The sequence below is a fragment of the Lygodium microphyllum genome, chromosome 21, assembly GCF_053477565.2.
Source record: "Lygodium microphyllum isolate KBCC chromosome 21, Lygodium_microphyllum_v1.1.10, whole genome shotgun sequence".
Lineage (NCBI taxonomy): Eukaryota > Viridiplantae > Streptophyta > Polypodiopsida > Schizaeales > Lygodiaceae > Lygodium > Lygodium microphyllum.
The window spans coordinates 111,690,823-111,716,598 of record NC_141155.1 but is presented as its reverse complement, the minus strand read 5'-3'; positions in this window follow the sequence as shown (position 1 = coordinate 111,716,598).

Sequence of the window (25,776 nt, the reverse complement as noted above, 5' to 3'; positions counted from 1 at the left end):
TTTGAAAATCTTCATGATGAGCCACTGTAATAGTTCCAATGCGAGGCACTCTAGAAAGTGCATCAGCAACTATATTTTGTTTCCCTGGAGTGTACATAATTTGAAAATGAAACATAGACAAGAAATTTTCCCATCTTGCATGTTTCTCCTGCAAATGCTTTTGAGTCTTGAAATACTTCAAGCTTTGATGATCGGTTTTAATAAGGAATTCATTGCCTAAAAGATAATGTTTCCATATCTTTAAAGCATGAACCACTGCTAAGAGCTCCTTTTCATAAATGTCATACCTTTTCTCCACATCATTTAGACGGCGGCTTTCAAAGGCTACGGCATGGCCTTCTTGATTTAGCACTGCACCAATACAATCACCGCAAGCATCTGCTTCCACCACAAATGGTTTTACCAGATCTGGAATGATAAGAACAGGTCCAGAAGTAAGAGCTGTTTTCAGCCTTGTGAAGGCTGCCTTCTCTTTTTCCTTCCATTGGAAAGAGATCTTCTTCTTTGTAAGGTCATGAAGTGGAGAAGCCATATGTGCAAAATGCTTGATGAAGCGGCGGTAATAAGAACATAAGCCAAGAAACGATCGCACCTCATGTACATCACGAAGATGAGGCCATTCTTGGATTATCCTGATCTTTTCAAGATCCATCTGAATCCCTTCAAAAGAGATGACATGCCCAAGGTATTTTATTTTATGCATGAAAAATTCACTCTTTTTACCATTTACCAAGAGTTGATTTTGTTGTAGTAATTGTAGAACAATTTCCAAGTGTTGATGATGCTCCTCTTCATTCTTGCTAAAGACAAGAATATCATCAAAGAAAGTACCGACATATTGTCGATGCTCTCTAAAGATGCGCTCCATCATTCGATTAAAGGTGGCTGGTGCATTGGTTAATCCGAAAGGAACCACCAAGAATTCATAAAGACCGTATGAAGTGCGAAAAGCAGTTTTGTGTACATCTTGTGGTATTACCCGAATTTGATGATAACCACTCTTTAAATCGATGCGGCTGAAAACCTTTGAGCCTCCTAGACGATCCAAAATGTCGTCAATTCAGGGAATAGAAAACCGATTCTTCACGGTGACTTTGTTGAGGGCTCAATAATCAATGCACATCCTAAATGTGCCATCTTTCTTTTGAACAAGAAGAACCGATGAACAAAATGGTGAGCTACTTGGCCTAATTAGCCCACGGTTGAGTAGGTCTTCGACTTGCTTTCTGATTTCTTCTTGTTGAGGACGGTTCACACGGTATGGTGCTATATTAGGAGGAGAACTGCCCGGGATAATATCAATATGATGGTCTTCTGGCCTTTCTGGGGGAAGCTGATAAGGAAGATATTCCAAAAAACAATCTTTATACTTTTCCAAGAGCTGAAGTTGCTCTTGGTTTTCAGCATTCATATTATCTTTTACATCAGGACATAAAGCAAACAACATTGAACACGATCCTTAATTGCTCTAGAGACTTGCATATGGCTTACCATAGGTATGGTGTCTCCAGAAACTCCAGCTTGGATCTCGTACTTCTTGCCTTTGTTGGTGAGTTCTACCTTCTTTTTCTGAGAGAAGATGGTTGAATCTATTCTATGATTCCAGGGCATGCCAAGAATCACATCGCAACCATCAAGGTCTCCGATACAGAAGGTATCTTCGTCACTGTAGCCTTGAATTTGAAACTTGAGCTTGCCAATGTAGGGTATCACAGTCTTCATTGTGTCACCTTCATCCACATTTAAAGCTTGGCGAACTTCTGCCGGAGTGTCCATCTCTTCATTCTTTAATCCAAGCTCTTTAGCTAATTGCAAGGAAATAATATTTTCATTCGCCCCAAGATCTATCAAGAATAGTGCTTGCTTACCTTGCAACTGTCCCCAAGCTTTTAATAATTTGCGCGTCTCTGGAGTGTGAGTTGTGTTTGCAACTACATCACTGATAGCATTGATTTTCACTGGCGACTTAGGCTTGTTGTCAGAAACCTTGCTTTGTCCCTTGTTTGGACATTGCTTCGCTATGTGGCCTGTTTGTCCACATTTAAAGCACTTCCCTTCTTTCATGAAGCGTTGCTTTTCTTCTTCGGAAAATTGCTTTGCTTGTGGGTATAGATTGGAGCGAAATTGAGGAGCATTAAGAGGTGCATAGGGCTTCATCTTCTTTTGATTTGATGGCTGCTTTTGCCACTGTTTTTGTCCTTCATTTGGGGCTGAATACTCCTCATCATCAGCTACTCTCTTCTTATCATTCTTTTGGAATGATTTGTTGCCATTGTGCTCCATTTCCCATGTCTCAGCATGGTCAATGAGTTCCCTGAGACTAGAACAATGATAATGATTAAGAGCAGTACGAAGTTTAAAATGCAAACCTCCTTGAAACTTCCTAAGCTTTTCCGAACTGCTGATCTTCTTGAAATGTTGGACCTTCAAAAGTAGCTCCCAAAATCTCTTGGTATAGTCACCAAGTGACTCATTTTTCCTTTGCCAAAGCCGATCCCATTCCATTTTTACATCTCTTTTGAAATGAACAGGAAGAAATTGGCTTTGTATCAGGCGAACAAAGGACCGCCATGATTTTGGGGCAGCATGATCATATTCCAACCTGAACTTGATCTTCTTTTCAAGTTGAGATAGTGACTTAGTCTTCTTCTTCTTCTTATGCCTTCGTCCATGCTCGGATATTGAGGTTGAAGATGATGAAGTGCTTGATGGGGATGAAGATGGAGACGAGGGTGAAGAATGTCGACGCCTTTGACGATGATGAGGTCTTCCACGAGAAGGGTGTGACTCTTCATTACTAGAAGAGGATCCATCAGAATAGGCGCCAGATGACTTTGAAGAAGAGGATGAGCTTCGACGCGATCTCTTTCTTTGTCTTGAAGTAGAATGGGACTGCCTCTTAGAAGTAGTTGGACTTCTTGATCGGCTCCTTTCATTGGTATGGCTTTGTCTCCTTGAAGTAGATGTGCTTCTTTCCTTGAATCCTTTGGGATTCTCAACTTTTTCTAGTTTGAGAAGTTGCTCCCGAATTTGCTGATTCTCCTCTCTAAGACTTTGAATGGCTTGAAGGATAGCACTCGATTGATCCATTGAGACTAAAGGAAAAAAAATATGCTCACGCACTCAGTGCAAGGGCTGAAAACAAACAAACTTATAGTTGTAAGTACTACCAGTGTTGGGGGTGAGGACCGAGCCAAAGCTCTGATACCACTGTAAACGCCCCGAACAACGTAGTATGCTTAACAATTATGATATTTACTTGTTTTCGAGATTTAATAGAAAAGAGAATGAACACTTAAAGCTGAAAATGAAAATTACTCACAAAATTACAGCCATAAAAATGTAAAAGTAATGGAGACAAGATTGAGGGTTGAAGATGGGCAACCCCCCCCCCCCCGAAGGAATGTATTTCTGCTCAACCCAAGTCCCTTAGGGAAGAGCTCAGTTACAATCAACCTGAGAGTGAGAAGAAGTAATTCTCACTCTCACAAGATCATGCAAAGATGTACAAACACACATGCATTATCTATTATGCAATGATAAGAACTGATTTCTTTACAGTATGAGAGAAGAAAAAGGGGAATTCAGCCTTTCTCCATCGTTGATCAGCAGTACAGGGATAGAGCTTGCTTCTTGTAGCTAAAATGGAAGAAAGAGCTCAAGAAGGAGGTGCTGTAATGAATTTACAGGCTTGCTGTCTTGTAAAACAGCAGTGATAGAAGAGGGAATATGGAGGAATTTGATAATGGAGAAGTGGGGGATGATGATGGGGATGGATGGGGCCAATTTCTGGCTATCTGTGGGTGCTGTACATGAGTTTACAGCAAAGAAAAATGATGCTCAATGAAGAAAAACGAGCTCTTATTTATAGGAGAGGGGAGAGCTAGTACAAAAGGGAAAAGTGGAGTAGCACAAGACAAGTGTCCAGCCACATGTCATGAGATGTGACAAGTGGTGGGACACTTGGAAACTTGTGTGACAAGTGTCTTGACACTTGTCTCTTCTTTATGGCCTTCCTTTTTGGATTGAATACTGTCAAGAATAGAAACAACCAAATTTAGTAAGCACAGTCAGAGTACAGAACTTACTATTTTTAGAATGACATCCCTATTTTTTAGGACTAGCATTTTTAGGCTAATTCGAGGCTCCTAAAATTTAGGGACCTCCTAAAATTTTTTAGGGATCTCCTAGAATTTAGGGACCCCCCCCCCCCCCCCAATATGGGTATCATATGAAAGCTTTTTCCGTGTACATCGCAAAAATGGTATCCGAATCTTCATGTGACTTTCCTATGCAAAGAAATGTGCATTTCAAGCTTTCAGCCCACACATGCACATTATACAAGCATTTCATGATCATGCCATCTTGTTGATTGTAACTGTCTGTTCTGGTGGATCTAGCCCACACTTCAAGGCATCAATCCTTTCTGTGTGCGAGTCTAACCCTGATATGCGTGAGTTCTAGTCACAGGCACCCAATCGGGTCATATAGGTGGAAGTGTGAACTATCTTTTCTCTAACCCACCGTGTGGGTCCACCATAACCTGTGACCACTCATCAGTGGCCAGCTCCAATGCACTTTTCTTTATATCTAATTAGTGCAAAGGAAATAAATTTAATAAATCATTATATAGATAAATTAATGAAAAAGGATACAAATTCTGTTTCTATAGAGTTGTGACAGCCCTCTGGCTTTTATTCAGCTGTCCTCAGCTGAAAATCTTCTTGATATTGTTGTAGAATATTTGGGTAATCCTTCATGAATTTTTCATCTACCCACTGTGCATCTGTGGTGGGTAGATTCTTGAATTTTAGCAAGAATTTTCATGTCACAAGGCCACTTCTCGTGGTTCGATCCTTGAGAAACAAAATCTTTTCAGGTTCCAAGAGTTGCTCTGTTTCTTCAACTTCTGGGGGATCTTCAGTAATGGGTTCCTTTGGTTCTGGTCCTATGTAAGATTTTAGCAAACTTACATGAAAAGCATTGTGTATTTTCCAATGAGTAGGAAGCTCAAGTCGATAAGAAACTTCATTTATTTTCTCAATCACTTTGAAGGGTCCAAAGTATCTACTAGAGAGCTTTGGAAAAGATGAATTTTGACCAGAACCTTGTTTGAGCTTGCTTTTATCAAACTTTAGCAAGACATATTGACATTTTTCAAAAGCCAAAGGTCTTCTTCGTTTATCTGCTTGCTTCTTTTGTCGCTCTTGCGCAACTTTGATAGTGGCTCGAACTTGATTCATTGTTGTTTTTAAATCTGAAGCAAACTCATCAGCAGCAAAAATCTTATCTTTAGTGCGAATAATTGGAGGAGGAATCACTTTACCCTGTACTATTTCATTTGGAGCTTTCCCTGTGGATGAGTGCACTGTATTGTTGTAAGCAAACTCCAATAATGGAAGATATTTCTCCCATTGTGACTTATGTTCACTAACATAAGCTTTCAACATATCCAAAAGAGTGAGATTCATCACCTCTGTTTGGCCGTCAGTTTGAGGATGAAAAGCTGAGGAGAACTTTAAAGTGGTTCCCAAATTCTCAAATAAAGCACGCCAAAAGTTACTTGTGAATTTGGAGTCTCTATCTGAAATGATCTCAGAAGGCATACCATGTAATCTGAAGATATGTTGAATGAAAAGTCTTGCAGCTTGTGCGGATTTCAATGTTTTATGACATGGAATAAAATGTGATTGTTTGCTGAATCTATCAATTATGACCCAAATCATATCATGACCTTGAGGTGTTCTTGGAATACCTGAGATGAAATCCATTGTGATAGATTCCCATAGATCTTTTGGGCACTGGAAGAGGTTGCAACAATCCTGGAATCTTCTGCCTATCATATTTGGATTTTTGGCATACCAGACAAGCCTCAATGAAGTTATGTGTATCTTTTCGTAATGTTGGCCAATAAAAGTAGCGCTCAATTGCACTTAGAGTGGTTGCCCTCCCTCTATGCCCTGCATAAGGGGGTTCATGACTTTCTTTAAGCACCTTTTGTCGAACAGGAAGAGTGACACAAAGGCGATTGTTCATGAGAAGGTAACCATCTTTGATGGAATAATCTGGATGAGAACCTCCTTGCTGTAAATTTGACCAAATTGCTGCAAAATCAGTATCTTCATCATAAGTATTCTTCATCGTTTGAAAATCTTCATGATGAGCCACTGTAATAGTTGCAATGCGAGGCACTCTAGAAAGTGCATCAGCAACTATATTTTGTTTCCCTGGAGTGTACATAATTTGAAAATGAAACATAGACAAGAAATTTTCCCATCTTGCATGTTTCTCCTGCAAATGCTTTTGAGTCTTGAAATACTTCAAGCTTTGATGATCGGTTTTAATAAGGAATTCATTGCCTAAAAGATAATGTTTCCATATCTTTAAAGCATGAACCACTGCTAAGAGCTCCTTTTCATAAATGTCATACCTTTTCTCCACATCATTTAGACGGCGGCTTTCAAAGGCTACGGCATGGCCTTCTTGATTTAGCACTGCACCAATACAATCACCGCAAGCATCTGCTTCCACCACAAATGGTTTTACCAGATCTGGAATGATAAGAACAGGTCCAGAAGTAAGAGCTGTTTTCAGCCTTGTGAAGGCTGCCTTCTCTTTTTCCTTCCATTGGAAAGAGATCTTCTTCTTTGTAAGGTCATGAAGTGGAGAAGCCATATGTGCAAAATGCTTGATGAAGCGGCGGTAATAAGAACATAAGCCAAGAAACGATCGCACCTCATGTACATCACGAAGATGAGGCCATTCTTGGATTATCCTGATCTTTTCAGGATCCATCTGAATCCCTTCAAAAGAGATGACATGCCCAAGGTATTTTATTTTATGCATGAAAAATTCACTCTTTTTACCATTTACCAAGAGTTGATTTTGTTGTAGTAATTGTAGAACAATTTCCAAGTGTTGATGATGCTCCTCTTCATTCTTGCTAAAGACAAGAATATCATCAAAGAAAGTACCGACATATTGTCGATGCTCTCTAAAGATGCGCTCCATCATTCGATTAAAGGTGGCTGGTGCATTGGTTAATCCGAAAGGAACCACCAAGAATTCATAAAGACCGTATGAAGTGCGAAAAGCAGTTTTGTGTACATCTTGTGGTATTACCCGAATTTGATGATAACCACTCTTTAAATCAATGCGGCTGAAAACCTTTGAGCCTCCTAGACGATCCAAAATGTCGTCAATTCAGGGAATAGAAAACCGATTCTTCACGGTGATTTTGTTGAGGGCTCAATAATCAATGCACATCCTAAATGTGCCATCTTTCTTTTGAACAAGAAGAACCGATGAACAAAATGGTGAGCTACTTGGCCTAATTAGCCCACGGTTGAGTAGGTCTTCGACTTGCTTTCTGATTTCTTCTTGTTGAGGACGGTTCACACGGTATGGTGCTATATTAGGAGGAGAACTGCCCGGGATAATATCAATATGATGGTCTTCTGGCCTTTCTGGGGGAAGCTGATAAGGAAGATATTCCAAAAAACAATCTTTATACTTTTCCAAGAGCTGAAGTTGCTCTTGGTTTTCAGCATTCATATTATCTTTTACATCAGGACATAAAGCAAACAACATTGAACACGATCCTTAATTGCTCTAGAGACTTGCATATGGCTTACCATAGGTATGGTGTCTCCAGAAACTCCAGCTTGGATCTCGTACTTCTTGCCTTTGTTGGTGAGTTCTACCTTCTTTTTCTGAGAGAAGATGGTTGAATCTATTCTATGATTCCAGGGCATGCCAAGAATCACATCGCAACCATCAAGGTCTCCGATACAGAAGGTATCTTCGTCACTGTAGCCTTGAATTTGAAACTTGAGCTTGCCAATGTAGGGTATCACAGTCTTCATTGTGTCACCTTCATCCACATTTAAAGCTTGGCGAACTTCTGCCGGAGTGTCCATCTCTTCATTCTTTAATCCAAGCTCTTTAGCTAATTGCAAGGAAATAATATTTTCATTCGCCCCAAGATCTATCAAGAATAGTGCTTGCTTACCTTGCAACTGTCCCCAAGCTTTTAATAATTTGCGCGTCTCTGGAGTGTGAGTTGTGTTTGCAACTACATCACTGATAGCATTGATTTTCACTGGCGACTTAGGCTTGTTGTCAGAAACCTTGCTTTGTCCCTTGTTTGGACATTGCTTCGCTATGTGGCCTGTTTGTCCACATTTAAAGCACTTCCCTTCTTTCATGAAGCGTTGCTTTTCTTCTTCGGAAAATTGCTTTGCTTGTGGGTATAGATTGGAGCGAAATTGAGGAGCATTAAGAGGTGCATAGGGCTTCATCTTCTTTTGATTTGATGGCTGCTTTTGCCACTGTTTTTGTCCTTCATTTGGGGCTGAATACTCCTCATCATCAGCTACTCTCTTCTTATCATTCTTTTGGAATGATTTGTTGCCATTGTGCTCCATTTCCCATGTCTCAGCATGGTCAATGAGTTCCCTGAGACTAGAACAATGATAATGATTAAGAGCAGTACGAAGTTTAAAATGCAAACCTCCTTGAAACTTCCTAAGCTTTTCCGAACTGCTGATCTTCTTGAAATGTTGGACCTTCAAAAGTAGCTCCCAAAATCTCTTGGTATAGTCACCAAGTGACTCATTTTTCCTTTGCCAAAGCCGATCCCATTCCATTTTTACATCTCTTTTGAAATGAACAGGAAGAAATTGGCTTTGTATCAGGCGAACAAAGGACCGCCATGATTTTGGGGCAGCATGATCATATTCCAACCTGAACTTGATCTTCTTTTCAAGTTGAGATAGTGACTTAGTCTTCTTCTTCTTCTTATGCCTTCGTCCATGCTCGGATATTGAGGTTGAAGATGATGAAGTGCTTGATGGGGATGAAGATGGAGACGAGGGTGAAGAATGTCGACGCCTTTGACGATGATGAGGTCTTCCACGAGAAGGGTGTGACTCTTCATTACTAGAAGAGGATCCATCAGAATAGGCGCCAGATGACTTTGAAGAAGAGGATGAGCTTCGACGCGATCTCTTTCTTTGTCTTGAAGTAGAATGGGACTGCCTCTTAGAAGTAGTTGGACTTCTTGATCGGCTCCTTTCATTGGTATGGCTTTGTCTCCTTGAAGTAGATGGGCTTCTTTCCTTGAATCCTTTGGGATTCTCAACTTTTTCTAGTTTGAGAAGTTGCTCCCGAATTTGCTGATTCTCCTCTCTAAGACTTTGAATGGCTTGAAGGATAGCACTCGATTGATCCATTGAGACTAAAGGAAAAAAAATATGCTCACGCACTCAGTGCAAGGGCTGAAAACAAACAAACTTATAGTTGTAAGTACTACCAGTGTTGGGGGTGAGGACCGAGCCAAAGCTCTGATACCACTGTAAACGCCCCGAACAACGTAGTATGCTTAACAATTATGATATTTACTTGTTTTCGAGATTTAATAGAAAAGAGAATGAACACTTAAAGCTGAAAATGAAAATTACTCACAAAATTACAGCCATAAAAATGTAAAAGTAATGGAGACAAGATTGAGGGTTGAAGATGGGCAACCCCCCCCCCCCCCCCCCGAAGGAATGTATTTCTGCTCAACCCAAGTCCCTTAGGGAAGAGCTCAGTTACAATCAACCTGAGAGTGAGAAGAAGTAATTCTCACTCTCACAAGATCATGCAAAGATGTACAAACACACATGCATTATCTATTATGCAATGATAAGAACTGATTTCTTTACAGTATGAGAGAAGAAAAAGGGGAATTCAGCCTTTCTCCATTGTTGATCAGCAGTACAGGGATAGAGCTTGCTTCTTGTAGCTAAAATGGAAGAAAGAGCTCAAGAAGGAGGTGCTGTAATGAATTTACAGGCTTGCTGTCTTGTAAAACAGCAGTGATAGAAGAGGGAATATGGAGGAATTTGATAATGGAGAAGTGGGGGATGATGATGGGGATGGATGGGGCCAATTTCTGGCTATCTGTGGGTGCTGTACATGAGTTTACAGCAAAGAAAAATGATGCTCAATGAAGAAAAACGAGCTCTTATTTATAGGAGAGGGGAGAGCTAGTACAAAAGGGAAAAGTGGAGTAGCACAAGACAAGTGTCCAGCCACATGTCATGAGATGTGACAAGTGGTGGGACACTTGGAAACTTGTGTGACAAGTGTCTTGACACTTGTCTCTTCTTTATGGCCTTCCTTTTTGGGTTGAATACTGTCAAGAATAGAAACAACCAAATTTAGTAAGCACAGTCAGAGTACAGAACTTACTATTTTTAGAATGACATCCCTATTTTTTAGGACTAGCATTTTTAGGCTTATTCGAAGCTCCTAAAATTTAGGGACCTCCTAAAATTTTTTAGGGATCTCCTAGAATTTAGGGACCCCCCCCCCCCAATATGGGTATCATATGAAAGCTTTTTCCGTGTACATCGCAAAAATGGTATCCGAATCTTCATGTGACTTTCCTATGCAAAGAAATGTGCATTTCAAGCTTTCAGCCCACACATGCACATTATACAAGCATTTCATGATCATGCCATCTTGTTGATTGTAACTGTCTGTTCTGGTGGATCTAGCCCACACTTCAAGGCATCAATCCTTTCTGTGTGCGAGTCTAACCCTGATATGCGTGAGTTCTAGTCACAGGCGCCCAATCGGGTCATATAGGTGGAAGTGTGAACTATCTTTTCTCTAACCCACCGTGTGTATCCACCATAACCTGTGACCACTCATCAGTGGCCAGCTCCAATGCACTTTTCTTTATATCTAATTAGTGTAAAGGAAATAAATTTAATAAATCATTATATAGATAAATTAATGAAAAAGGATACAAATTCTGTTTCTATAGAGTTGTGACAGTTTTCCCCGAACCGATGCTTGAGGTAGATAGGTAGGAAGTGAGGGAGTCTGAAGAGGTATTCGATCTCCTTAGCAAGTAGGTTTTTGATTTGTTGTAGAATATCAGAGTAGGACCATCCATCTCCATCTCTAGTTTTGATTTTTGTTGCATTAGAATAAGGTTAGGATAGGAAAAAAGAAGGAAAACAGTAGGGTTTTCTGTTGATGTATAACAGGCTGAAACAGGGAAATAGAGACACAGATTCGGATTTCTTGCTGAAAGAGCATGAGGGACTAACCTCTGAGGTCACAGCAGGCTGGGATGGGGCTATAAGAGGCCCAGGGAACCAGGACATGCCACATTTGACATCCTACCCTCTAAGAAGAGAGTGAGCCTAAGAGCCAGGGAGGAAGAGAGAGAGAGAGAGAGAGAGAGAGAGAGAGAGAGAGAGACCTGCAGGGAGATCGTCAGCGTGCTAGTCGATTCGAGCGCACACCATTTTCAGGTACACTAGGCGTTTCCCTCTGTGGCTTTTTCATTTAATTAGGCAGCACGGCACGATTCAGGGAAGTAGACGTCAGCCTTGAGGCGTCGCGTCCAACTCGCGGGCCGTCGGCCATGCAATCGGACCAGTTCATCCGAGTCCCAGAATAGGATTGCCCTATCTCTAGAGTCGGACCCCGTCCGACTTCGAAAATCGGACCACCCTTCTAATCCGATCTCCAAAATCGGACCAGTCCAAAATCGGACCCCAGTCCAGAATCAGACCAGTCCATAATCGGACATAAGGAATCGGACCACTCAAAATCGGACACTTGTCAAAATCGAACGTGACCAAAATCGAACCACTGGGCCGATCGGACCAACCAAAATTAAAACATCCGATTCCGATCATCCGACTCCTAAAAATCGAACGTCTAAGAGTACAACAAACTGTCAAAATCAGACAGGTATCTAGAACACCAATTTTGATGCATCTAAACACCGAAATTAACCCCAAAGGCCACGTAGAGCTAAAGGCATATCACAGATCCATCACTGGGCTGAAATTTAGAGCAAGTAATTCAAAATTTGGCTATAAATGGTCCTCCAAATTACGCATGGTGTTTACCGTAACGGCCCTGCAGGCCAAGGGGGACTGCCCTCCCCAGACCCCCGCCGCAGAGGGGGCTGCCCCCTCCGCACCTCCCCCAAGTAGGTTGGAGAGAAAACATGCGCCGTGACAGGTCCTCCAAATTGGAACCTAGTGTAGTAATGGCTCTACACGAGCATGGATTCTCACTTGCAAAAGAGCAACCAAAAGCCCATACCCGAACAGAGAGAAACAGAGACCCTAGAACATTAATGGGCCAATCTAGCCATCAAGGGCAAAAAGGCCATACCATGAGAACACAAAGACATTGTGTTCAAACCATGTCTAGTCAGAGCAAAATGCAACATCAGCAAGCTACAAATGCCAAGATGACTAGACATGACACTCTTGACGAGAGATGTACCTTGAGCAACACTACACAGACGACCCAAGACATTGGTGGAGAATCCACGTCTGGTCATGCAATTGGGGACTCAAGGGCATCTATTAGAAGGCTTAAATCTACAAGCCAAGACCCGAAAGATGGACATAGTACCACTTGCTTATCTCAGGGTCAAACTCACCGCGAAAAGAGAGCATACTATCGATGCTCTAATTGATGAAGGAGCAGATTTCAATATCTTGACCTATGAATCATGGACCCTACTAGGCCAACCGGAGCTCACACCGACTAGTGCAACTCTTAGCCCTTATGGGAGACACCCACAAGCACTCATAGGGAAGTGCAAAATCCTTGCAACAATTGAAACGGAAAGCTTGTCTATCCTATTTCATGTTCCTCCAAATAGTGCTAGTTGCGGGAAAGAAACCCTCCTAGGAAGACCCTTCAAAAGGGCGGCCAAGTGTGAGGCTGACTATGTAGCACAGAGGATACACCTGACGCTACCGAGTGTGAGGATAGTCATGACCTTTAGCAAGGTGACCTCATCGAACCTTGAGGGAAAGGCAAGGAAGGTGCTGACATAACAGTCAATCCTACTAACGAGAGCAAGGACTTGTTGGAAAAACTGATAAAAGCATAGGTCAAACAACGAGAACTAGTGAGTGAGGCCATGCTTGAAACAAGAAGGTCAAGAGACAATGCCAAGGATAGGGTTTGGACTTGCAAATGTCGTAGAAGACTCCAAAAGAAGCCCAAGCCTTATAGAAGAAGGCATCGATGGAGGGTCAGCACAACGCCGCGATGGATATCCAAAGCATTGCTACGTGCTCAAGGGTATTATGCAGGTAACCGATGGATTTGGATACCAAAACCCCCTGCTAAACCACCTCTTTTAGCTGAAGGACAGATTGCACCAAAAGCAACGAGGCACAGAAGGAAACCTAAGAGAAGCTCTAGGTCTCGAGGCAAGAGACAAAACATGAGCGTTCAAAAGAAAGAGCCAAGGCTTAGCATGCTTAATAAGCATAGGCCATATGTAACCATTGAGCGTGCACAAAGACCATTAGTGCTCAAGGAGCTTTTGACTTTCCAAGAGGATAATGAGCACCACAGGCACAATGCTACTCGTGAGAAGGTTGATTGTTCAACAAAGAAAATAGCACAATCGTCTAATAGCCTCGAGCAAATCATTCAGCTAGTGCCAAGTCCACCTAAGAGTCCTAGATCTCCTACACCCTCTTTTTCCAAATGGACACAGGAGGCACTACAGCAATCGTTCTGCTCAATCCCAATCTCTATCTCCATCTAAGCTTCCAAATGTCCAAGAGGTGGGACATGACACCATCTGTAGCTCGCGGCCCAAGGATATGCTTGAGCAACCTAATGTGACTAGATCAACTCAGGCTCTTTCGATCTACACAGGTGAATGCTCAAAGGGCAACAAAAGACACGACCACTTCCGATCGCCCTAGGGACTTGACACTGCAATCCACCAAGGGTAGCCGGCCCACTGGACTAGCTGCTACTACTTCCAATCAGGGATCATAGCAGTCACAGCCCTTGACCGTGACTATGCCCCTAGCGGAGCGTGTCCTTAGCAGTACACCTATGAAGGAGGTACCGCAACCAGTGTCCTTGACAACTCCAACACTTCCAAAGCACCTAAAGCCTAGGCTTGAGGAGAGACCTCTCAAAGATGTGGCCAAGGAGACGGCACATCTGACCACTCAACCTAGCAAGGCTATTCAGCAGGTCGCGGCTATGTCCCATGAGGACACACTAGAGAAAGAGAATGCTGAGGCCCAACCAAGCACATCAACAGTTGACCTAGTCCAGGGTTCTGAGTCGTTGGGAGATGCACCTTCACTGACCAAGAAAAAGAGGAGAAAACAACGAAAATAACAGCAGTTGTAGGTGAGTGTGAACCCCAAAAACATTGAGACGAAGAGCGTTGGAGAGTTGAGGAATAAAGCATCGAGTCCATCCACCAATGAACCCATTGATGTCTCTCCTAATAATGGCAAAACCTCAGAGACATCTGTGTGCTCTGAAAAATCAAAGCAATCCTTACCATCAATGGTTGCTTGCAACACTCAATCCACCGACAATAGAACTTGCATTGACCAATCAAGAGTGGATACAATGTTGTCACAACAGGGTGACAAACTTATACCAGTCACATCCAAGGAGAACCATGACACAATCACAAAGCCTCAGGAGAAACATGAAAACCCCAAGAGCATAAGAAATCCTAGCATTGGCCAAACTTGCTCGTCTAGGCGTGAGCCCCCAGCTACGCTAAGCCCAAGAAAACTCCTAGAACCTTGCATGACATAGCAACCGAGCAAGCCCTCGTTGAACATAGAAGTGTCACAGAATGCTTAACTGAGTTGGATGCTAAGCTCAAAGTGTTCGCACGTGTCTATGTCCTGGCAGACATGGGCGCATTCCCTAAAGAGCAACTCGAATAATACTTGCCATTTCCCTTATCCTGGGAAGAGCAAGAACATCTTGACGAGCACTATAACAGGCTCCTGTATGAACGCATGTGACTCATCTCTGACGAGGAAGCCGAGGAACTACGCTTTACTGTCGCATTCAAAGATGTGCTCTGCCAACCAAATCTCTTAGAGATAGAGCAACTAAAGCCTATCAGAGGACCGAAGTCAATTTGAACAGCGTTGGTGTGAAAACTATGTTGCAATGGCCGAACTAGGAGCCTAAATCATGATGGTCTCAAAGGAGCGATTGGCCAAATGGCGATCTCAAAGAGACCCAGCCTATATGGCACCAACTTCCTTTCGAGTGCTGACTGCCATTTGGGGTAAGGACTTAGCTGAAACTAGCCAAGAGAACTCTCTGTCTGATAAGGTTCTTACTGAGGAGGAGTTACATGTTGCCAATAGACTCGGACAAGGTTCCATGCTACTCGATGTTGCAAAATATCTATCGGTATTGAGTAAGCTGCCATGAGTGCTAGATGCGTGTGCCACGCTCCAATACAATCCGGAGTTCTACAATTGGCTTTTATCCTCGTGAAGTGAGATGGACTCATAGATATATATATAAATAAACAATGACTTTTGTGACCCTATATAGACACTATCAACACACACAAGCTATAATAGTCAAGCATAGGGAGAAGAGTTGGGTTCAACAAGCTAACCTCCTCAGGTCCTCCTCTCACCACACATTTAGAAGTTATGTGACCATTCTCACCTCCAGGCGGGGGGCATGCAACCCTCATTACCACCATAGGAAGCCCTGACCAACTTCTCTGATGGTGTAGACAAGGTACCATCCCTTTCTATACACCTTTCCCCCTTCTTGGTCAATCCTTTCGAGCATGAGCCCTGCTCCAATCCATGACCACCAGTACGCGTAACTTAGCATGAGCCAAGATCTGCTAATGGCTAGATGAACATCATCATGGGAGCCATCCCTCTACAACAAATACTGCATGCCTCACCCCTCCCCTTCTTGTCATATGCGCTCGATAACCCACACTATAATCCCTTCCATGCGAATGGTTTTATCTTGTATCAAGGCCTAATCCTTGGTTCGCATTTTATAGGTCCCCCTATAAAGAAGGCATGGAGCACCTAGGGTAGCTGGCTTGCAAAGACGCTCTCCGCTGTCAAAGCGAACATGCAACACAAGCTCCTCCATTGGTGCACTATGTGCCTACCCTCAAAAGGTATGCAAAGAAACGAGGTCCCAAGCGACACCGCCCCAGATGTAGGCTAAAGAATCCCCAGGCCAGGGGAGTAGAAGCTCAAAGAAGCACACAAGGTGTGGCAACACCGGTTGTGCAAACCCCCAACAAACGCTCGGGCACCAGGTGCTCAAAGGCAGAAAGGGCAGCTCGAGATAAGGAAGAATTCGATGCATTGTTCAAAAGCATTTTGGAAACGGTTGCAGCCAGAGACTACACCATTCAGGTCCCGGCTGACATCTTCCCTGCCCAACCTCACAGGAGCCCCTCACCAGCAGAGCCTCAGTCGCATGACCACCCATACTCACCCCGCCGCGTGCAAATTGAGTAGCCCCTATGATATACAAGCAACTTAACAAGCCATCCTGCCATAACTTTTTGTCTTTTGACGATTAAAGGGGCAGGCTCCCCACTTGTACACACTTCCCTAACCTATTGCTAATATATGCCGAGTCTTTAACAAGCACTGAAATAGGCATCACAATCAGTATCAAAGGATTTTGAAAAAGTAATATCTTGGCATGATTGCATTTGTTCGTGGTACTTGACATATGCGACTTGCATATACTCTCATGAAGTGACAAGTGGATGAAGGATAACACAGGTCTTTGTGCGAACGTGTTCAATGCCCAAGTCACCACAAGACCACCAACCTCACAAAGAACCGCGACAAAACCACGCTGCCGAATGCAAAGAATCACCCTTACGAGTGCCCACATCGCATAACCCAAAGCATAGTCATGGGCTATGCTCTCTTTCTGAGTCAAGCTCTACAGTTGGCTCACGACAGTTGTTACCTCAATTATACCGACATCGTGTGTCGCAAAGAGGTTTCCAAGATCTCAAGTGTATCTCCCCATCTCAACAACTGCTTCTCTAACAATGAGGCTAAGGCGCAATCATCACTGTAATATACATTTCCTGAGCCTTCGAAGCTTGACATTTCCCAACCCATTGAAAGGCTGATAGCCTCAACATATTGCAATGGTTGTACTCAGGCAAGTCAAAAAAAAAAGCATAAGAAAAAGAAAAGAAAAGAAAGAAAGAAAGGGGAAAAAAAAGGAAGAAGAATGAAAAGATAACAAGCACCCACGATCACAGCACAGCACCTAGGGGTCCTCAAATTAGGTGCGTCCCCAGTGACCTTGGTCGGATGGCTCCGTCCCTAGTTCCCTAGCCCCTTAGCATCACCCACAATTGTTCAAGGCACACCAAGGGCAGGACATACCTAGGGAGCTTGTCTCGCCTATGATTAGACCTGTCACCCTAACCCATTCACACTATTCCCTCTTGCACTCTGCCTTAATACCATTGCAATCAATTGTGGTAAGCACCGCAGGATGGCCATGAGAAATACACTGTCCTCATTATGCAGGTCCAATAGCTACCAGCTACCAATCGTATAGTGTCTCTATGTTCAATGATGTTACGTTGTGCAATCACATTGCAAAGGATGTCGCAGACACATTCACGTGTACCTCTTCTCAACATGGACAACTTTGCTTCATCCACACATCGTTATGGGAAACCAGCTCGCAGTCTTCTGACTACATAATATCTAAGTATGCACGAGCACCCACATAATATCTGCACCACAATATGTACACAGTTTGGGTCCTCAAGTGCGCAGGACAATACTCTCAGCTTGCTTAGAGTTTGACTTGTCTTCCAAACTAATTAAACTATGTCTTGTGCATGATAGAGAAGACTAGCACTAACCCTAGGGAGCGACCACCTATGAGAGGTTTTCAATTGCAGGTACTGAAGACTCCAACGAAAGTGTCGTTCAATCTTCATCGACACTCAACTCTAAATTCCTATCCTTTATCGTCATGCAAGCCCGCCAAGCATCGTCGTGTGCAAAATCCCCAACAAACCGCCACTTGTGCTCCATCAGTGCAATCCCCACAACGAATAGCCCTACCACCAGCCACTTAAACCACCAACTTGCCCTCAACAACCTTCTTCCCCACCACTACCAACACTCCTCCATGGCAACCACAGACGTCCTTACCACCCACTTCTTCGATGCATGCTAAAGCCTGCTACCTACGACGGTGAGTGCCATGGGACTGGCACTCGTCTAGGAAGGGGGCAATGTTAACCCTCAAACAAACGAAGGTGGAAAATCTGGAAAAGCTAAAGCAGAAGACAAATTCCAAGGTAAAGCAAAACAGAAGACAGAGACGCACAAGAAGAAAAGTCCTAAATAAGGGAGAAAGACGCTCAAGGAAAGCGCAAGTTAATACTTTTGTAAAAGAGTGCAAGTGCATTATGGTTTAATTCAAGGAGTGCCGGGCTCTCACCCATGCAATTTGTAAATGTAGATGGGTGGTGGAAAGGAAGCTAGGAAGATAGAAGGACAATGGGGAAAAGGGCCTAGGCCACGGCCGGCCATCTAAAAAAGGGGATAAGGGGATGACCGCCCAAAAGGGATTTAGGGTTATGTATATAAAGTTCAAAAGTGAATGAGAAGCTCATTCTTGTATGTGGCCAAAAGTGGCTCTCGTCTTCTTCTTCTTCTTGCTTGCTTGAGCTTGTGCTTGAGAGAGGGAATCTGAGAGTGTGAGGGAGTGAGTGTGTGAGGGTGAGGGACCAAGGAGGAGAAGCTCTCTATCTTCTCCTCTCTTCTTCTCTTCTTTTCTCTTCTCTTATCTTGCTCACGGCAATGGAGCTTGGAGTGTGGAGCTTGAGGATGGAGCATGCTTGAAGCTTGCACTTGGATCGTGGAGCTACCGGAGTGCGCGGGAGAGGAGGTAACTCGATCGGCATGAAGGTAAGCTCACTACACCCATAGATATAGATGGCACGTCGGCTATGTGAGAGGTAGCCATTAATGCTATGCTTGGAACGCTTGAAACAATAAGTGGTCCGAGGGTCTTGGCGATTGAGCGAAAGCTCCCACATACATGAGCAGTAAGATGACTATGAGCAGCATGTCAGGACTATTGCTGAGCTGACCGATGGTGATGAGCAGGTGTGTAAATTGCTATCTAAGGCTAAACGCATTAGACACCTTACTAGTGATACGATACGGGAACTGCATGCTGTGGGCTTATGCTATTGATGTGCTAAGCTGATATCTTGTAATCATCAAGCCACATGCAGAGCAAAGACTGCCAAAATACTCTTAGTATTAGAGTATTATGATGCAAAGGATGGAGAAGATCTTGTTGAAGACCATTTTGGTATGGGTCCACAACAAGAACTTCAATTCAATAAAGAAGATCATGGGTAGCATGTGGATTTGGATGATCATGACCCCATGCGGGAGCCCCTTCAGTCCACAGACCTGCAGTTTGAATGCTTGGACATCAGTAAGAATGCAGGGTCCATGAATATGCAACACTTAGGGGCTGATGCAGTCCATGCAATGGTGACTTCAGCCTCATATGCTTCAGTCATACAGAGCATGGTGATGCCTGAGAGGCTTATGGAAGAGCTAGCGAATACCACCATGCCGATCATGCTTTCAGTTGTACTTGACTTTGACCTTATGGAAGCTGATCCAATGCATGGCAGTGATACAACTTTCCCTTTTGATCCGGGTTGCTACATGTTGACCTTGACCCTCTACATAGAGTAGTACTACTCTTGAATATTAGGCAATCTTTTACTAGGTCTATGCTAAGAACCCCCCCCCACTATCTTTTGCCACTTGTAATGCTGTACAGAGTAGTACTCTACAGCCCACTACTTGGCTATACCCATAAGTTCGATCTTTGTTTTTTAGGACAAAAATTTCATTTTGAGTGAGGATGGATTGTAATGGAGAGGAAATACTTAGGTTAAGTTGACGTAAGTATAAAAGGTGTAAGGGACACTGCATAGGTACCATTTGATGAATATACATCTGTCCTTTCACCTTCTTCCCTGTCCTTCCATGAGCTGCCAGCCATTTCTCACTCCTCCTCTTGTCTTTCTCTCTCTATTCCTAGTTTTTCTCTCTCCTCGTCAGCCATTTCTCTCTCCTCTATGCACTCTCTCCCTTCTCTCCTCTCTCCTAGGTCTCCTTCATTACACCTACACGTCCTGAAGATCATAAAATAGACTTAATTCCAAGTTCTCAACCACCATGTAAAGCACCTTATCGACATAATCAAATTGAACAGAAAGAAATTCAAACCCAAGTTAAAGAATTGTTAACCCGAGGACTCATTAGGCCTAGTAGTTCTCATTTTGGTGCACATGTCCTATTAGTTAAAAAGAAAAATAACACCTATAGGATGTGCATTGATTATCATGCCCTAAATAAGATCACTATCAAGAATAGATATACAATCCCTAGGGTAGACGACTTCATGGATCAACTACAAGGAGCCACAATATTTAGCAAAATAGATCTTAAATCTGGATACCATCAAGTATGACTTGACACATCTAATATTTTCACAACTGCATTTAGGACTTAATTTGGACATTATGAATTCCTTGTTATGCCTTTTGGTTTCACTAATGCACCAGCCACATTCAGTCATATGATAAATCGCATATTTTTGAAGCATCGGCATTGTGTCGTTGTTTTCTTTGATGACATATTGGTTTTCAGTAAAAATGAGAACAGCATTATGAACATTTATCCTTGGTTTTCAAATTATTGAAAGAGAATCAATTATATGCTAATCTTGAAAGAGTAAATTTTTCCAAACCCACATTGAATATTTAGGACATATTGTTTCATCCGAAGGTATTAAAGTTGATCCTAAAAAGATAGAAGTAATTTTGAATTGGCCAATACCTAAAAATGTGCATGAATTATGTTATTTCTTAGGTCTTGCTACCTTTTACAAAAAAATTGTGAGAAATTTTTCATTGCTTGCATTACCTTTGACAAAATTATTAAAGAAAGGTATTGTGTATTATTGGTCTGAAAATCAGCAAAAGTCTTTTGATTTACTAAAACATGCCTTAACGCATGCTCCTGTATTGCAACTACCTGACTTTAATAGACCATTCTTCCTAGTGGTCGCTAACACTAGTGGATTTGGAATAGGAGCTGTCCTTATACAAGATTCACATCCCATAGCCTACTCTAGTTGCAAACTTAAACCCTCTGAACTCAAGTATTCTACCTATGATAAGAAATTGCTAGCTGTAGTACGAGCTTTACGACAATGGAAAGGATCTGAACTTATGATCCAAATCGACCAACAAAGTATCAAACATCTCCTTAATCAGCCACAAATCTCTGACTGTCATGTTAAATGGGTTGCTTTTATTCAAAGTTTCCACCCACTTATCCAATATCAACCTGGAAAAGAAAATGTTGTTGTCGATGCCTTGAGTAGAAGACCAACTATTCATAATATCTCTGTGATATCTTTTGATTCCCTTATCTCTATGAAATATACTTATGACTAGGACCCCAGTTTTCAAGCTCATTGGAATAAATTAATTACAAATAACTAGATTCCAATAAATTCATTGTCTTATTCTGACGGATTTATGTTTTATGAGAAAAGGTTGTGTGTAACTATTCCATTTCGATCATTTGTGTTGCACGAAATTCATTACCCTCCATATCAAGGCCATAAAGGCATTATTTCTACTTTACGTACATTGGTTGAAGATTTTTACTGGCCAAAATAGAATCTGATGTTTCTAACTTTGTATCTGAATGCATAATTTGTCAAAGAGTTAAGTGACACCATAGTAAGCAATATGGTTTGTTAATGCCTTTACCAATTCCAAAACGACCATGGAAACATATTTCAATGGATTTTATTACCGGTTTACCTAACACCCAAGTTAATCATGATATGATTTGGACTATTGTAGATCGATTTAGCAAACAAGCATATTTCATTCCATGCAAGAAAATGTTAACTGTATCTCAAGCTGCTTAATTATTTTTGAAAATTGTTTTCACTAACCATGGTTTGCCAAAAGTTATTATTTCTAATCGTGATTCTAGATTCTGCAATAATTTGTGGACTACATTGTTTACTAATTTAGGTACAAATATTGATTTTTATCTACATTTCATCCTGAAACAAATGGGAAAACAGAAGCTACAAGCAGTACAATTTTGGATCTTTTGCGTGCATACACAATTTCAAAACCACAAACATGGGATACACACTTGCATTTACTTCAATTTGCATACAATAACACACCACATATAGCTACACAAAAAGCACATTTTGAAATCATTTATGGATATAGATTACCTACACCTATTACCTCATTGTTAAACAAAGTTAAAGCTGCTGATGATATTGTTAATATGTATGCTACTATTTTTGCTGAAGTCAAAGACATGACTGTGAAAGCCCAGCAATCATACACAAAACAAGCTAACAAGAAAAGAAAAGCTATGAGCTTCACAGTTGATGATTATGTTTAATTACGCATTGAAAAGAGAAGATTACAAAGTGTTGAGAAACACCTTGTTGTAAAGTCAGCTCCTAGATTTTATGGACCTTTCAAAATCATTCACAAAATCAATGACAATGCATTTAAATTAGAATTACCCCAACACTAGAAAATCCACAATGCTTTTCATATCAATTTTTTACGACCTTTTAAAGGTCAATTACCTATCCACCCTGTCTACAAAAACCCTCCTTTGTTAGAAGAAGAAATTGAAATCCTTGAACCTGAAATTATTCTAGACACTGATTATATGACCACTAGAACTGACCGTAGATATTCTAGATATTTGGTAAAGTTTAAAATTCATCCTATTGAAGAGGCCCAATGGATGCACGCTCGTGACCTAAGTGATTACCCCTCACTGCTCGCTCCAGATTGAGCTAATAGCAATTGAGGACAATTGCTATCCCACCCCAAGGATATGATGCCATGAGGCATATTCCACAGTGGATTCCGTGAGTTTTTATTCCATGGTGGATTCCATGAGGTTTTGTGGTGGATTCCGTTAAACTATTTGCCGGGGCTCGTACACAAGGTGGATTCCTTGTGCGAAAAGTTGACGGGGACACCAGTCCTTTTCGAGCATCACGTTAATTTAATGTGCAAGTGGGTGATTCCATAGCAAGCGATTCTGCAAAATACATATTTAAATTAATAGACGTTTATGATTGTGCGCACTCATATTAAATTAAGATTAGGATAGAGTTTCAATCTATCTATGTATTTTATAGCTAAAGATTTCTAAGTATTCACTTTTTTCGATTTAATTTTATTATTTTCTAACAATTGTAAATGCTTCAGTTGATGTGTAGAACAGGCGTCATTGGCATTGGGAAGCACTAGGCGATAGTATATATCCAAGTCACTTAGAAGAAATTATCTTATTATTAAAGGCGTGGCACTAATATTTATTTAGGTACCCTTATTTATTGAAGTGCTTGACATATATCTATTATTTTGCATGCGCATAGGCACACGGTTTAAATATTCATTATTGGACATTGTATTTGGGCACTGCCCAAATCTTGGGCCGCCCAACTCTTGGGCCGCCCAACCACTTTATTATTTATTTGGACAAAAGCTAAAGCATGCTAATTGTAAAATTGGGCTATTTTTTAGCTTTGAGATGAATAAATTTATAAATACATACTTTGTGGAGCTCTCACACAAGCCATGGGGGGAGATTGTACCCAATTGGTCTTTTTGCCTCATGTCGTGCAAGTCTATTCTCTTGATTTTTTAGCTGAAAGTAGAGTTCTTTGTTCTTGGGAACCTTTCAATGCTCGCTACGTATGCATACATCATCCGATTTGCACACCATACTCTCCCTATGAGGAGTTGGGAAGGGATCTATTGGACTATAAATGATACAAACACATGTATAAGTTAGATTAGAGAGTGTATCCTCCATACACTTGTGACTGCAAGACCGTGGGATGGTTTGGTTGAGTTAGACACTCGACTAGAGCCCTAGAGCCAGTGTTGGGCCCAATTTTGGTCCTGATACATAACATCGAAAAAAAACAAACTAAAGATCGGTAACAACTTCTAGCTTTCATGGAAAATAATATCGGTAACAACAACTCTTGGTTTAATTATTTTTGTGCTTTCAACTTTCAATTTAGAAAGAATTGTTCTAGTCGTCGACCTTGGATGATAAATTTTTATAATAATGTAGGCCACCCTATTTCAAATTCTAATCCCAAGATTTCTACTTTGCCTAAGACATTTGAACCTAAAGATGTTAATCCAAGTGTCTCAAATACCAATTCCAATAATGTAATTTGTTATAAATACAATCAGTTTGGTCACATTACGAGTTGTTTTATGAGCAACGCTCGTGATTGGAAAAAGCCTACTACATGTTTAAATTATCTCAGAGCTAACAAAGCAATTGAAGACCTTAAAGTGATGCTTGATTTTTATGAAGCCACACTCATGGAAGAAATTTCTAAACAACACTAACAAACTTGTTGGTAAAATTTATATCCATGCTATATTGAAAATGAGATGTATAATCCATAATAGTGGAATGATTGTCTTGTATGATGACAATAGCACACATGACTGTTTCGAAAAAGATAGTTAAAAATTTACAACTTAAAACTATTCCATCCACTTATAAAATTAAGGAGGCATTCTTAGGGAAACGATATAATGGAACTAAAGACATACATGGATTAGACATTTGCATTGGACCTTATAGGGAAAAATGAATTTTTTTAGTAGCACCATTACAATGTGCCGATGTAATTTTAGGTATGCCTTGGCAGTATCAATTTAATACTAACATTGATTATGACACATATTCGATGTATATTCAACATAAAGATAAATCTATTTTTCTTGAAGGACTAACAGACATTGAGCTATACCCATTAATTAGTCACACTTAGACAAAGCATGCCATTCAAAAACAATCTAAAGCTTTTCTCGTATTAATTAGTGAAATCGAAGCTACCAAGTCTAAGTCAATAATAAGAGAGTAATATTTTATTAATAAATTTTATTATTTTTTTCCTTCTAACTTGCCTCTTCAACTTCCTCCATCCCAACCCGAGGATCGAATTGACCTTCTACCTAGCAATCAATCTCCTTGTAAAGCTCCCTATTGCCATAATTAGGTAGAACAAAAAGAAATCAAAAACAAGTTGAAAAACTATTAAATAAAATATTAATTTGACCTAGAGTTCACCATTTAGAGCTCCCTTTCTTTTAGTAAAGAAAAAGAATCAAACCTATTGTATGTGCATAGACTACAAAGCTCTAAATAAAATTATTGTTAAGAATCGATATCCAATTCCTCGTGTGGATGACTTGCTAGACAAATCGCAAGGTCTTACTATATTTAGCAAGATTGACCTTAAGTCTGGCTATCATCAAGTCCACATGGCTACACTTGACATTTATAAAACTTCCTTCAGGACCCAATTTGGCCACTATAAATTTCCAGTAATGCCCTTCGATCTTACTAATACACCTACCACTTTCAATAGAATGATGAATCGAATATTTCTAAATTTTTAGCATTATAGTATTGTCTTTTTCAATTATATCTTTATTTTTAGTTAAACTAAAAGAGAACATGAACATCATTTATCTTTAGTCTTTAGTTTACTAAAACAAAATCATATTTTTGCTAACCCAAAAAAGAGTGATTTCTTTCAAACAAAAATTGAATATTTAGATCATATTGTGTCTATTAAAGGAATACAAGTTGAGCCATGCAAAATTGAGGCTATTAATACATGGCCTATACCCAAAAATATGCATGAAATGTGCTCATTTTTTGGATTAGCCATATTTTATCATAAATTTATTAGAAACTATTCATTACTTGCTTTGGCATTAACTTTGTTATTAAAAAAATATTTTGTATTTTGTTGGGGTGACAAACCAATAGC